Source organism: Aedes albopictus, chromosome 2 (assembly GCF_035046485.1).
Source record: "Aedes albopictus strain Foshan chromosome 2, AalbF5, whole genome shotgun sequence".
Taxonomy (NCBI): domain Eukaryota; kingdom Metazoa; phylum Arthropoda; class Insecta; order Diptera; family Culicidae; genus Aedes; species Aedes albopictus.
In genome coordinates, this window is record NC_085137.1 from 458,519,967 (window position 1) to 458,533,576 (window position 13,610).

Below are 13,610 nucleotides of genomic sequence, written 5' to 3' on the forward strand. Positions count from 1 at the left end.
CTGTCAGACTTTGCTCGGGTACCCACTCCCATGTAGCATAACTTATCCGAGACAGGACAGACATATCCTAACGAGACAACCACCAAGATCCGGGGCAATCCTGAACTTCATGCAAAATTTAATTAAATTCAATTTCGTGTGAAACCACACCTACTCTTCCTTCACACCTCTCGCTTTCATTATCACCAACGTCACCGCGACGACGACGACATTGCATATTGTCCTTGTATGAAAAAAAAAGTAACGAAACGAACAACAAGGATTCGTCACACATACACGGCAGACAGCTAGTCAGTCAGTCAGTCATACGCTGACACGACGACGGCGACGGTGGTGGAAATTTTTCCAACTTGGTGTCCTTTTCCCGATTTTGTCGTCGTCGTCGTCAGAAATACCCAACATGACAAACTTTAATTTAATGACACATGAAATTTTATCTGCCACCAGGTATGCTTTTACCACGATGGCGGCGGGTGGCGCCATCGTTGCGGACGACAACGACGACGTCGACGAAAGACAAAAGTAAGAAGCCATTGCACTTCCCAACACGCTCTCTCTTTCTCCCTCTGTCTCTTTCTCGTTTCGAGGATTCTGGAAGTTTGACAGGGCATCGCTGCGTTTGGCTGGAGTTCCCTACTTTTCGGTGGGAAGGTTTTGCGGTGAAGCAACGATGATTACGAACGAACGCCGATGACTGGTTGTCTGACTCTGGCTGGCTAACTACTAGGGATGTTAGGGTGATGAGGGTGGTGTCCCACAAATCACTCTTCAGGACGTTGGCACCGTGGCTAAAAAACGAAGTGCACCTTCCTGCCACCGATAACTAACCGACGGAGGACCCGCAGATGGACCACATCCAAGTAGTAGCAACCAGTCACACTGCAAGTGATATTTATTTCCATTAGAAATTAAAGTGTTTTAATAAATTCTTCTGGCGAACACGAACGATACGGTTCTTTCACGGAGGAACGGAATGGAGATGGATGCGAATACCAGATACGTTTTGCTACTCAAAACAAGGTATTCCTCTAAACAACTTAGAACCTCTCAAACAACATGGGACAATTATGCGTAAAACGGCTGTAAATGAATCACCAATCACAAACTAAGCATCCCAATTAGTTTTGTAGGGGTTTTGAAAACTGTCATAAAACCTAATAACTTTTATTTTGGTTTTATGATGGTTTTAAAAACCTCTTCTAGTCTGTTTGACTAAAAAAATGTTTCTTGGGATGTTTTCGCCTAATTTCAATCCCAGAACCAAAGAGCAGACTAGCAAAAAATCCACATGGGCATCGAAGGAGAAACGATAAAAGCGGCGAAGCACAGAATATACTCTCTTATCTCTTTGGGCCGAAGGGGTCTTATATGACCCAAAATTAGAAATGGCCGCATAAAATTACCCACTCGATAAAAGTAAACTATGTCTTCGGCAAAGTTATCACAAACATACTCCTCCATTAGGGATAAAACGTGATTTATTGGGTTTGAGACATCATTGACATCCTAGAACATCCTGAACACCAAGAAGTTTGGAAAAACAAAAATAAACATAAACACCAGTAGCTCTAAATGGTGATTCTGGATATGGTTAACATTCATATGTTTTTGACGAGTTTTCGTTATGATTTTGGAATAGCTTTCCATATCAGGGCATGTTATAGGTGTCCCAAACTATTATGAAATTCAGATCATCAAGTAATTTCGTTCGTTTTAGCAACAAATTGTAATATTGCGTAATCTGCTGTAATCTGTGAATCTCTTGGAAACTGGGAAGCCACTTTTCCAAACTAACTAACGTAACGATAGTGATATCCGCTATACAAAGTAACGTTGCAAATCAACTATGGTTACTGGAACTGCTTGAAGACTATTAGATATAATAAGGTCATCCAAACTATCCTGGAGTTTAGATCTTGAATTTACTACAGTGGTTTTAGATAAATTATATACGTTATAAATTGCATCATCACATATCCAGCTAATTTCTGTGACCCCATTGGAATTGTGCGAACCGTTTTAAAATTCATTTAGGATATTCTAGGTCAACCAAACTACTTCGAATAGAAGAACTTCAGATCTGCGCTCGTAACAGTAGTCATATCCACTAAATATAGTAACGTAGTAAATTGCAATGCACTTTTGAGATATTCAGTGTCATCCAAACTGTCCTGGAGTTTATACCTTGACATCTACTGCTGATCAGTAGTAATTATCGCTATGAACTGTTGTTCAACTATTATCTATGGCCTCGTTAGAAATATACGAACCATTCCGACGTTCTTTTGGAATATTCTAGGCTAACCAAACTACCCAGAAGAGCATCTCCTGATCCACACATTTAACAGTAGTCATATCAGTTGTACAGAGTAAACGTTGCCTATGTTTTGTGAAGACCAATGCACAATGGTCCACGAACCAGATTTACGAGGAAAGATGCATGCAGCGCCTTCAAATGATTTTTTAGACAAATATGGTCTTCTACAAAGTTGTTCCTAAAAATAAGGCCCTCTTTTCAATATACATGAAAATTAGGGTGGTTCATATTTTCAAAGAAATTGGGAACCGAACTTTTTTATTTGCAAGAATAACTATATACATTCTTCGGAATAGTTGTAGATCTATCAATTTTGAGCAAGTTTGCTGAAGACACTTTTTATGTAGCTTTAAAATTGACCGATCTAGAGGTATTTTTCTGAATAAGCTTAGGGTGGTTCAAGAAAAACCGGTTTTCTGGCGTTAACTTTTTCAGTTTCAATTTTTCATCAAAGTCGCCCAAGAAACACTTGTAGAGCATTTGAAGACGCGTCTTTTCGTGCGCTGAAAAGGTCGTTATCTCTTTTGGTTCAAAAGTTACAGACATTTTTCAAAAAAAATCATAGTTTTTTAAAAAGGTGTTATGACGGGTTGGGGCGAACATAAAAATATCTTTTGCCCGCATTCAAAAGAAGAAATGTTGTTATAAAACATACCAAAAAATTAGAGGGGTGTTATTTTTATAACTCAAGTGAAAAATACTTGAAAAGTGCCAATTTTTTTCCAGAAAATCATCAATATCTTTTGAACGGAATGACGTAGCAACATTCTCAGCGCACAAAAATGTGCGTTTTTTAAAGCTCTAAAACTCGTTCTTAGACAACTTTGATGAGAAATTTGAAACAAAAAAGATAAAGGGTTTAAACTGTTTTGACCAAATTTGGAGCATTTTCCCATAGTTTTCATAGGGTGACGCTAGAACAAATCGTTTTATTGCTTTATCTTTTTTGTTTCGAATTTCTCGTCAAAGTCGCCTGAGAACCACTTTTAGAGCTTCCAAAAACGCGCATTTTCGTGCGCTGAAAATGTTGCTACGTCATTCCGTTCAAAAGATATTGATGATTTTCTAGAAAAAATAGGCACTTTTGAAGTATTTTTCACTTGAGTTACAAAAATAACAAATTACAGTTACAAAAATCCAATTTCACAAAGCAAAGCAAAGCAAAGCAAAGCAAAGCAAAGCAAAGCAAAGCAAAGCAAAGCAAAGCAAAGCAAAGCAAAGCAAAGCAAAGCAAAGCAAAGCAAAGCAAAGCAAAGCAAAGCAAAGCAAAGCAAAGCAAAGCAAAGCAAAGCAAAGCAAAGCAAAGCAAAGCAAAGCAAAGCAAAGCAAAGCAAAGCAAAGCAAAGCAAAGCAAAGCAAAGCAAAGCAAAGCAAAGCAAAGCAAAGCAAAGCAAAGCAAAGCAAAGCAAAGCAAAGCAAAGCAAAGCAAAGCAAAGCAAAGCAAAGCAAAGCAAAGCAAAGCAAAGCAAAGCAAAGCAAAGCAAAGCAAAGCAAAGCAAAGCAAAGCAAAGCAAAGCAAAGCAAAGCAAAGCAAAGCAAAGCAAAGCAAAGCAAAGCAAAGCAAAGCAAAGCAAAGCAAAGCAAAGCAAAGCAAAGCAAAGCAAAGCAAAGCAAAGCAAAGCAAAGCAAAGCAAAGCAAAGCAAAGCAAAGCAAAGCAAAGCAAAGCAAAGCAAAGCAAAGCAAAGCAAAGCAAAGCAAAGCAAAGCAAAGCAAAGCAAAGCAAAGCAAAGCAAAGCAAAGCAAAGCAAAGCAAAGCAAAGCAAAGCAAAGCAAAGCAAAGCAAAGCAAAGCAAAGCAAAGCAAAGCAAAGCAAAGCAAAGCAAAGCAAAGCAAAGCAAAGCAAAGCAAAGCAAAGCAAAGCAAAGCAAAGCAAAGCAAAGCAAAGCAAAGCAAAGCAAAGCAAAGCAAAGCAAAGCAAAGCAAAGCAAAGCAAAGCAAAGCAAAGCAAAGCAAAGCAAAGCAAAGCAAAGCAAAGCAAAGCAAAGCAAAGCAAAGCAAAGCAAAGCAAAGCAAAGCAAAGCAAAGCAAAGCAAAGCAAAGCAAAGCAAAGCAAAGCAAAGCAAAGCAAAGCAAAGCAAAGCAAAGCAAAGCAAAGCAAAGCAAAGCAAAGCAAAGCAAAGCAAAGCAAAGCAAAGCAAAGCAAAGCAAAGCAAAGCAAAGCAAAGCAAAGCAAAGCAAAGCAAAGCAAAGCAAAGCAAAGCAAAGCAAAGCAAAGCAAAGCAAAGCAAAGCAAAGCAAAGCAAAGCAAAGCAAAGCAAAGCAAAGCAAAGCAAAGCAAAGCAAAGCAAAGCAAAGCAAAGCAAAGCAAAGCAAAGCAAAGCAAAGCAAAGCAAAGCAAAGCAAAGCAAAGCAAAGCAAAGCAAAGCAAAGCAAAGCAAAGCAAAGCAAAGCAAAGCAAAGCAAAGCAAAGCAAAGCAAAGCAAAGCAAAGCAAAGCAAAGCAAAGCAAAGCAAAGCAAAGCAAAGCAAAGCAAAGCAAAGCAAAGCAAAGCAAAGACTTTACGGTGTGAACTCAAGGATAGTTTGGATGATCTTTTACCATCTTGCACATCGCATTCTACCGTATTATGCTTGGTCAAGAACCTTCAAGCCCGGACCACTGTGTCTTCACTGAACCCACAAATATAAGGGAAGAGTGCTCACTTTCACTACCCCACGACGATTTTCCCCGTGGGAGCCATCGTCGTCGGTTTCTGGCTGCATCGCGGTCGCGGATCGTCCGTCAGTCAGTTCGAAATGGATGGTCCTCGGCCCTCGACTGCTGGCTGTGAGAAACCACAAACTAATCGAGAGCCAAATGATGAAAATTTAATTAGTGACGGTGTAAGCTGAGCTGTTTTCGGATGGATGATCGACTGGGAGGAGTGAACTAGTTCTTTGTGCCACGATTAAAATTTTTTTTGAAGACAGGTTGCTCCGGAACACGTTGCGAGTATCTCGGCTTGGTCCGAGAGGGCACTGGTCTTTTAGTTGGTTACTAAGATTATGAATAGGAAAAATCATGAAAATAGAGCTGTCGCATGAGCAGTTATATGAAGCCGTGGCCAAGGCTCTACCGTCTACCCCATTTGTCGTAATGCCATTAGGCCGAAATAATATAAGAACAGCTTTCTTGGTAAGAATGTGCATAATCGTTGTTATGCCAAATGGCCTTCATGCCAAACGGCTTCATGCCAAATGACTATATGCCAAATGGCATTATGTCGAATGGGGTAGAGCCGTGACCAAATTGTCGCTCGGTTATCTGTCAGGCGCAAGGTTTTTATAACATATAATATTTTTCAAATTTTCAAAAATGTTGTAAGTTTTAAAAACAAAATATATAGTATTCAAAGCATATTTCTACTAAATTGACATTTTTTTAAAACAAGCTTAAAAATCTAAGTTGGATTTAACATTTGTCAATTCGCTGCTTGGAAAAAGAAATCTCAGAACTTCTGTATAATATCAAAAACTAAATACCATTTATAAAATTCCAAATAAAAAAAATACTCAGTATCAAACAACTTTGAATCCACTAAGGCCGTTACAAATATTTATTTAACTTTTTGTCCCACCACTCTTTGGCTGGTCGAGGGGGGGGATAAAAATAATAAAGCATTTAATCTGAAACATATTAAAAACTCATCGGATTTGTTAAAAAATTTTTAGCAAGACCCAAAATTCTGATAAATATTTTTTTATCTGCCCCCTCAAAATGCTATATCCGGCCAAAAATTTTTGAAGGGGGAGGGGGGTGACAAAAAGTCAAAATTAAATTTGTATCAGCCTAATTTAACTTTAATTTTAGATTTTAAGATGGAAATGGGATTTGATTTGTGTATAAACTAAAGACAGTGAATATGGCCATATTTTGAAGGATTCGGAGACACTTTGATACAAAAAACACCCACTTAAACATGAACGAAAATTTAAAAAAAAAATACATTGGGATTTTTTCTATCTTTTAACTTTCATCATACTTTCATGAACTCATATTAGAAATTGTTTAGAAGATATGCTTCCAAAACTTTATCAAAAATGTAAAATTAACAGTTACTCGTAATTTTTTAAGTCATACGGATGCAAAATCTAAAATATTAGGAAAAATTAGCATTCTAAATTGTGTGAAATAAGATCCACTGTCGAGTAAAAATTCAGATTTTTTTGTATTGTTTTTATTTATTATTTAAATGTTGTATTTGTGTATTCTATGCAACAAATGTGATTACATGTTTATCAATCTTGGTATGGTAAAAAAGGAAACGTGTTGAAGAGTAGTAATGATCAAAACATTCTGAAAAAAAAGGAGAGTTGGTAAACTTTAAACAACTACAATTTGTCAATAACCCAAAACACGTGTTGCTTGATTTACCACTCCTACCCAAATTTGACATTTCGTTTCCCAGTGAAACGATTATACTCCATACGGTTGATCTTTTTCATGTTTTCCCCGAATCCCGTACACAGACTGCGCTCCTTTTTAAACACTACGGCTGCTGCTGCTGCTGCTGCCATTGCTGGAGAACGTGTTCCTTTCTGAGAACGGGGGTGTACCCATCCCTTGTATGTATGTAATATGAGCAAACCGAACCGGAAAAGACACACGCTCCGGTTGCTGTTGGGGCTTTCGGCTCTCGGCACATCACCGATTTCCCGTTTTTCCCAATCCGCACCATCGAAAATTGGGGGCGGTAAGAGGAGGATGCTCTTCCACAGTAAGGGTTGATATATTTAGGACTTTTTCGATTTTTAATATTTTCATATTCCAGTTTTGAACTGTTAATTTTAAATACTGTATCTTTGTTTTTATCCCTGTATGTTTTGAACTGTAAAAATATATTGAATATTTATTCCGATACTCTCATCCAAATTATCAAAAAAAAAAAAAAAAAAAAAATGCCCAGATTGAATTTTGAGATTTTTTTTTAATGGTTTGCTATCATTAAAAAAACGTTATTTCACCCATCAATAAAAAATGAATAAAATAAAAAAGAAATTAATTTTGAAATTTAAATTATTCAAGCTTAGGGTATTTTCAATAAACTTTTATATTTTGCTAGGGTTTCTCAGATTTTCAGATACAGATGAAGTTGCGGGAGACTTCTCTAAGGAGCTGTATAACAAAAAACTTAGTAGGCAGGCAGGACGACGTTTGCCGGGACCAGGGATGCCAGATGATTTTTTGAAAAATCTGAATCGCTATTTCCAAAAATCTGTATCCCATACAAAATTTGGGTGAAAAATCTGTATCCCATTCAAAAATAAAATAGCACCTCTAGCTCAAAAATCTGTATTTCATATAAATAATGCATGATAATGCCCAATAATGGGCTTCGTGGCCGTGCGGTTAGCGGCGTCAGTCGTCTAGGCGTTTCGTAAGCCTCGGAGTGCGGGTTCGATTCCCGCTCCAGTCAGGGAAAACTTTTCGTCAAACGAAAAATTCTCCATTGGGCTACTGGGTGTTAAGTGTGTTGTCCGTTATCTCGTGTATGTAATGTTCAGTCTGTGCAGCCTCTGGCTGAAGACGGTGTAATGTCTTTTAAAAACGAAATCTGTACGGATGCTAAAAAATCTGTATAATACAGATAAATCTGCATATATGGCATCCCTGGCCGGGACAGCTAGTATTTTATAAAACAGGACTTAAGAATTTGCAAAACAAGAAAAAAAATCCAAATTCAATTTTTATCGAAAGTTCTGTAAACATTTTTGCCCAACTATAGAAAGAAAACAGATCCAGTTTTCCAAAATTGGCAATATCCAAAAAAGTTGCAACTGTATTGACCACCACTGCCGTTCACGCATGTATCCACACGCGGTTTCCGCGACGATGATGGTGCGATTCATCCTTCCTCTAGCTTCACGCAAGCGAGACCGCCGACAACGACGACGTCGACGGTCGGACGGCATGTATTGATATGTTGCCTTCGACGAATGGATTGCCAATTTTGTGCTTCCACTGCTCAGAATGCTGCGATACAACGGGGAATGGTAGGAGGTTCCCGTTAACTGGAGCTGTACAGCACCAGTAATGGCGGTTTGCTGCCCGTAGTATTGGGCGTTCGTGGAAAATGTGTGGATTTGTTTTTATGGGATTTTAGGAGGCACATTTTCGAACCAGAAGAGAGATATCTCATAGAAATGTGCGCACATTAAAAGAATAAGAAGTTGCTACAACAAACTTCCACGATTCTCTTTAAATCGTTATCGTTATCTTTAAGCCGTTATCAGTAAAAATTAAAAAAAAATAAAAAAAAAACTAAAAAAAATAAAAAATAAAAATAAAAAAAAACTAACAACATATATACATGAAAGACCATCTATCTAAGAATTTAAAAAAAATAACATAAAAACGAGAGGCGATAAACACTATAATCCTTGGAAAAGGCTTAAGCGTCGGAAATGTAGCCTGGAATCGTTTTTCAAAAAAAAAAAGAGAAAGCAACTCAACCTGTCCAACAAGCTTCCAGTCTATGAGTGGGGTTCAAGGAAAGTTTCAGTGGGAGCATTTTGGTTGATTCACGAGGAATTCAAGAATGTTTTAGAAAGCATTACGGGTGGTTTTAGGACCGACAACCCCCTTTAACCCTCCTCAACACCTTTACTCTGAAATCCACCCTCATCCTTACAATAACTCCACGAAAACTTCTTTTATCCATCTAGAATTCTTAGAAACCTTCCTCAATATCCCTAAAATCTTCGGAAAGCCCTTTTCGCTGCACCCTCTCGAATTCCTCTCAAACACTCTGAATTCCTCTGACACCCCTGACCTCCCCTCTCCAAGACCTTCTGAAATCCCCGATGAAATCTCTTCACAACCCATCCAAAAACTCCAAAACTCCCTCGGTAGCTCTTCTGAAACCACACAGAAATGTCAATATAAAATCCACTGAAACCCGCAATTGAGTTCTCACTCAAACAGTTGCGTCTTCTTCCCTCGTATGCAATGCAAATCAAAAGTTCATTGCGATGATTTCGTTGATTCGACGCCAAATAATCTTAGGGGATTTGGGTAATTCCTATGGAAACTGTGCCAGCTACTGTTTTGATAATTAATTTCGCAATTTTATTGGAAACATTTTCCAAAATTTTCTATAGAAAATTCAATTCTTTCGGATTTATTTTTGCAATTTCGTAAGAAACACTTTCATTCGATTCTTGTGGAAAATACTTCAGCAATGACTTTGGAAACTTCTTCAGAAATTTCTTCTACAATTTTAACAGCACTTTTTCTTCTGCTATTTCTTACTTATTGCTATTGGCAATTTCTTTGAAAACTTCCTTGGTAATTCCTTTGCGATACTCATCAGGAATCTATTTCCTACTGGAATTGATTAGATAGCTCATTCGGCAAACTCTCTGTGGATGTTTTTAGCAACATTCTTGGGGTTTTCGCTAGTGGAATTTCTTCAGCAATTCATTTGATTTTTTTTATTTTTTAAAATAAAATTTTTTAAATTTTTAAATTTTTTAAAACAATTTCTCTAGTATTTTTTGGGAGTATTTTCGACAAATTTTTGAAAATTACATCGGAAATTTATTTGGAAAATTGTTCGACGATTCTTTTTACCTGCGGCATTTGTAAACTCTTTCGGCACTTATTTCGGGAATTTATCAGGCATTCCTTTCGGATTTTTTTAAGAATTTCCTTCAAAAATTTCTTTGAAAGTTTCGCCTGCACTTCTTTTGTAATAACTTTGGAAGTTTATTTTTAGTAATAAGTTTCGAAGTTCATTCGACAGGTACTTTGAAAACTCTTTCGGCAATTTCTATTGGAATTTCGTCGGTTGTTACTGTGAAAGTTTCATAAGATTTCTGAAATTAAAAAAAAAAACTAAATTATTATTGAACGACTCTACAATGGAATGGTAAAAAAAGCTCAAAGGAGTTATCTAAATAATTTCCGAAAACAAAGGCAATTACGTAGATTCTGCTGAAGGCACCCCGAATGAATTGCCGAATACATTTGCAAAGAAATTGTCATAGGAAGTCCCGATGCAATCGCCGAAAGAAAAAAGAGTTACTGAAGAAATATAGAAAATAACAAACAAGCTTCTAAAAGCAATAAGTTCAACAAAAAACTGCCAAAACAAATCTTAAAGGAATTGCCGGACTGATTTCCGACAGAACTTCCGAAAAAGTTGTCGAATGGATTTCCAAATAAATTTATGAATGAAAGTATGAGCAGTCAGAAAAATTTCCGAATGAATTTCCAAAATAATTACTGAACTATCGAAAGCAATTGCAAAAAAAAAAAATCCAGATAAATTTCAAAACAATTTCTTCTGCTATTTGTTTCTTATTTCTTTTTGAATTTCTTCAACAACTTCTTTGGTAATTCCGTTGTGATACTCATCAGGAAAATTTTACGCCAATTCCTACTTGAATTGATTAGACAACTCATTCGGAAAACTCCATGTGATTTTTTTTTAGCGCTGGCGAAATTTCTTAGGAAATTCCTCTGGAAATTTTTCCATTAATTTCTATGGAATTTGATCCAACAATTTCTGTAGGATTCCTTTTGGGGTTTTTTTGGGCAAGTTTTGAATATTACTTCGGAAATTCTTTTTGAAATTTGTTCCGAAACTTTTTTAGGAAATTCTTCGGCAATTGTTTTAAGTAGTTATTTTCTTGGCCTTCTGAAATTCTCACGGCAGTTGTTCTGGGAATTTATCAGGCAATCCCTACGAAATTTTCTTCAGGGTGCCCTTCCGGAATTTCTTTGGAAGTTTCGCCAGCATCCCTTTGGTAATTGCTTTGGTAGTTTGTTTCGGTAATAACTTTCGAAATTCCTTCGGCAGGTACTATGCAAATTCCTTCGGCAATAATTTCATAAATTTCTCTGGCAATTTTTGGTCATTTCTCCAGTAATTCCTTTGGAAACTCCCTCGGCAATTCTTTCCGGAATTTCAGCTGTTATTACTGTGAGAATTTCATAATATATTCTTTTTCAAATTTAAAAATTTCCAAGAGAATAATTATACCAATCAAAATAAAATCTACTTTGGCGACTTCTTTTACCCGCAGTCAAAGACAAGCGCGAGATTGTCGCCGAAGAAAACAGATCTGTTTTCAAATTTTCAAAGGAATTACAGAAGGAATTTCCAGAGAAATCAGCAATAATTTTGTCGAAAAATTTCCAAAAGCAATTTTCAAAAAAAAAAGATTTTGCTGATGGCACCCTAGAGGAATCGCCGAATCAATTTCCAAAGAATTTGCCACAAAAACTACCAATTTCCAAAAAAAAAACTATCAAATGAAATTACTGACAGATTTTACAATGGAATAGGTAAAGGAACTCTCAAAGGAATTACAGAAGGAATTTCCTATTTCCAGAGAAATGAATAATGAATTTAAAAAATTTCCAGAACCGAATGAATTTCCAAAGATTTTGCCACAAAAATCGTAAAAGGGAATCTCGAAAGAATTGCCGAAGGAAATCCCAAGGGAATTACCGAGACAATTTCCAAAAAAAAAAAGATTTTTCAAGGATAAACTGTCAAAAAATCTTAAAGGAATTACCGGATCAATTTCTTAAATAATCTTCAATAGAATTTCCAAAGGAGCCATCAAAGAACTGAAGGAATTCATAAATAGGTAAATTTCCAAAAAAAAAAAAACAATCTTAAGAAATTGTCAGAAAAATTCTCAAAGGAATCTGAGAAATAAAAAATGTGTTTCCAAAATAATTTCTGAACGAGTAGTTAAGGGAAATATCGAAAGAGATTGCATAATGTTGGTTAAATTTTAAACAATGGGCAAAGATCATTATCGGATAAATTTCTAAAGGCAATGACGGAGAAATTTCTCAAGGGACTGGCCAAAGATATTTTTTTTCCAAAAGAAAATTGCCAAAGAGAATATCAAAAAATTGCCGAAGGAATCCATAAAGGCAATGTGGAGAGAATTTCCACAGAAAACGCCGAAGGATATAAAAAAAATATGTGATACGAATTGTCTGATCTAATCTCAAATTGTGGAGCCTCGTAGCCGTGCGGTTAGGGTCACCAAGCTCATAATCGCACCATGCTATGGGGTGAGGGTTCGATTCCCGCTCCGGGCGTTGAAACTTTTCGTGAGAATAGTTTCTTCCCGTTTCCACTGGTGCATGCTCCGTTCGTCCGTTGTCTAGTGTTAAGTTTAAACAGTCTGTACAGCCCAAAGCTGAAGACGTTGTCCGTGTCTTTTTAAAAAAAAATAATCAAATAAATTTCCAAAGGAATCACAAAAGGAATTTCCAAATAAATTACGGAAGTAAATCGGAAAAAAACTGCTAAAAGAATCCTCAAAATCATTGCAGAATTAATTCCCAAAGGAGTTACCAGAGGAAAACCGACAGGAATTTTCGAAAAAATCTAAAACAATTACCTGAAGAATTGCTGGAGGAATAACCAAAGAAATTTCCGGAAAAGTTTCCAGAAAAAATTAACAGAAAAATTCTCAAAACAATATCCGAATAAATTCATAAAGTAATTCAAAAATGAGTTCTCATATAAATTGCCGATTTTTTTTTAAGAATTGTCGGTGTGGTTTACTGGACGAAAATATTTCCAAAGAAATTATTAAGAAGTTTACAAAGTAATTGTCTGATAAATTTCAATTACAAATTTCAAGGAGATTTCCTTAAAAAAAATAAAAAAATATCTGAGTGCTTTTCTTCTTCGGAACAACTCTGCTGAGAGTATGTTTGTGCGTTCCTTTATTTAGACATTTCCTGTAATTTTAGGCTATGTTAACGGATGTCATACGATTAAAAGCGGTTTGAAAATGTGAAAGTCGAAGTTCTGAAGTTCCAATGAAAATCGTCCAATGCTCTGAGGCTCATTTTGAAAGTATTCGGTTATAAATTAATGGAGACGATGTTGAATAAGGATTCGCTTAAATCTACTAAAAAATGTCGAGTTTTTATAGCATATGTCCCACTTCTACCGGAGAAGTATCTTCAACACTCATTGCCAACTCATGTACTACAAGAAACACGTTTGTTGAATTAATTCTGGATTTTCTAAAGTTAATTTGAGAGAATTAAAAAACCAGATTCATAACACACTGGATAAGTCTCCTAAATTATAGGCACAAACGCCATATTGCACAACGGAGCCGACTCCGTATTTTCCTACTGGAAAATCTCCCAATGCTATACAGTAATGTTCCGATTTTATCACGCCCTCCGCCCATCGGTCCTTTATTTTTCATTATTTTACTGTTACATTTGAGAACAAGTGTTTCCCCTCTTCTTGAAGATAAATGTATTACCGAAAATTTTCACTTTGAGTGAGTCGTTTTAAAAATATTTTTTTAAAATAAATCC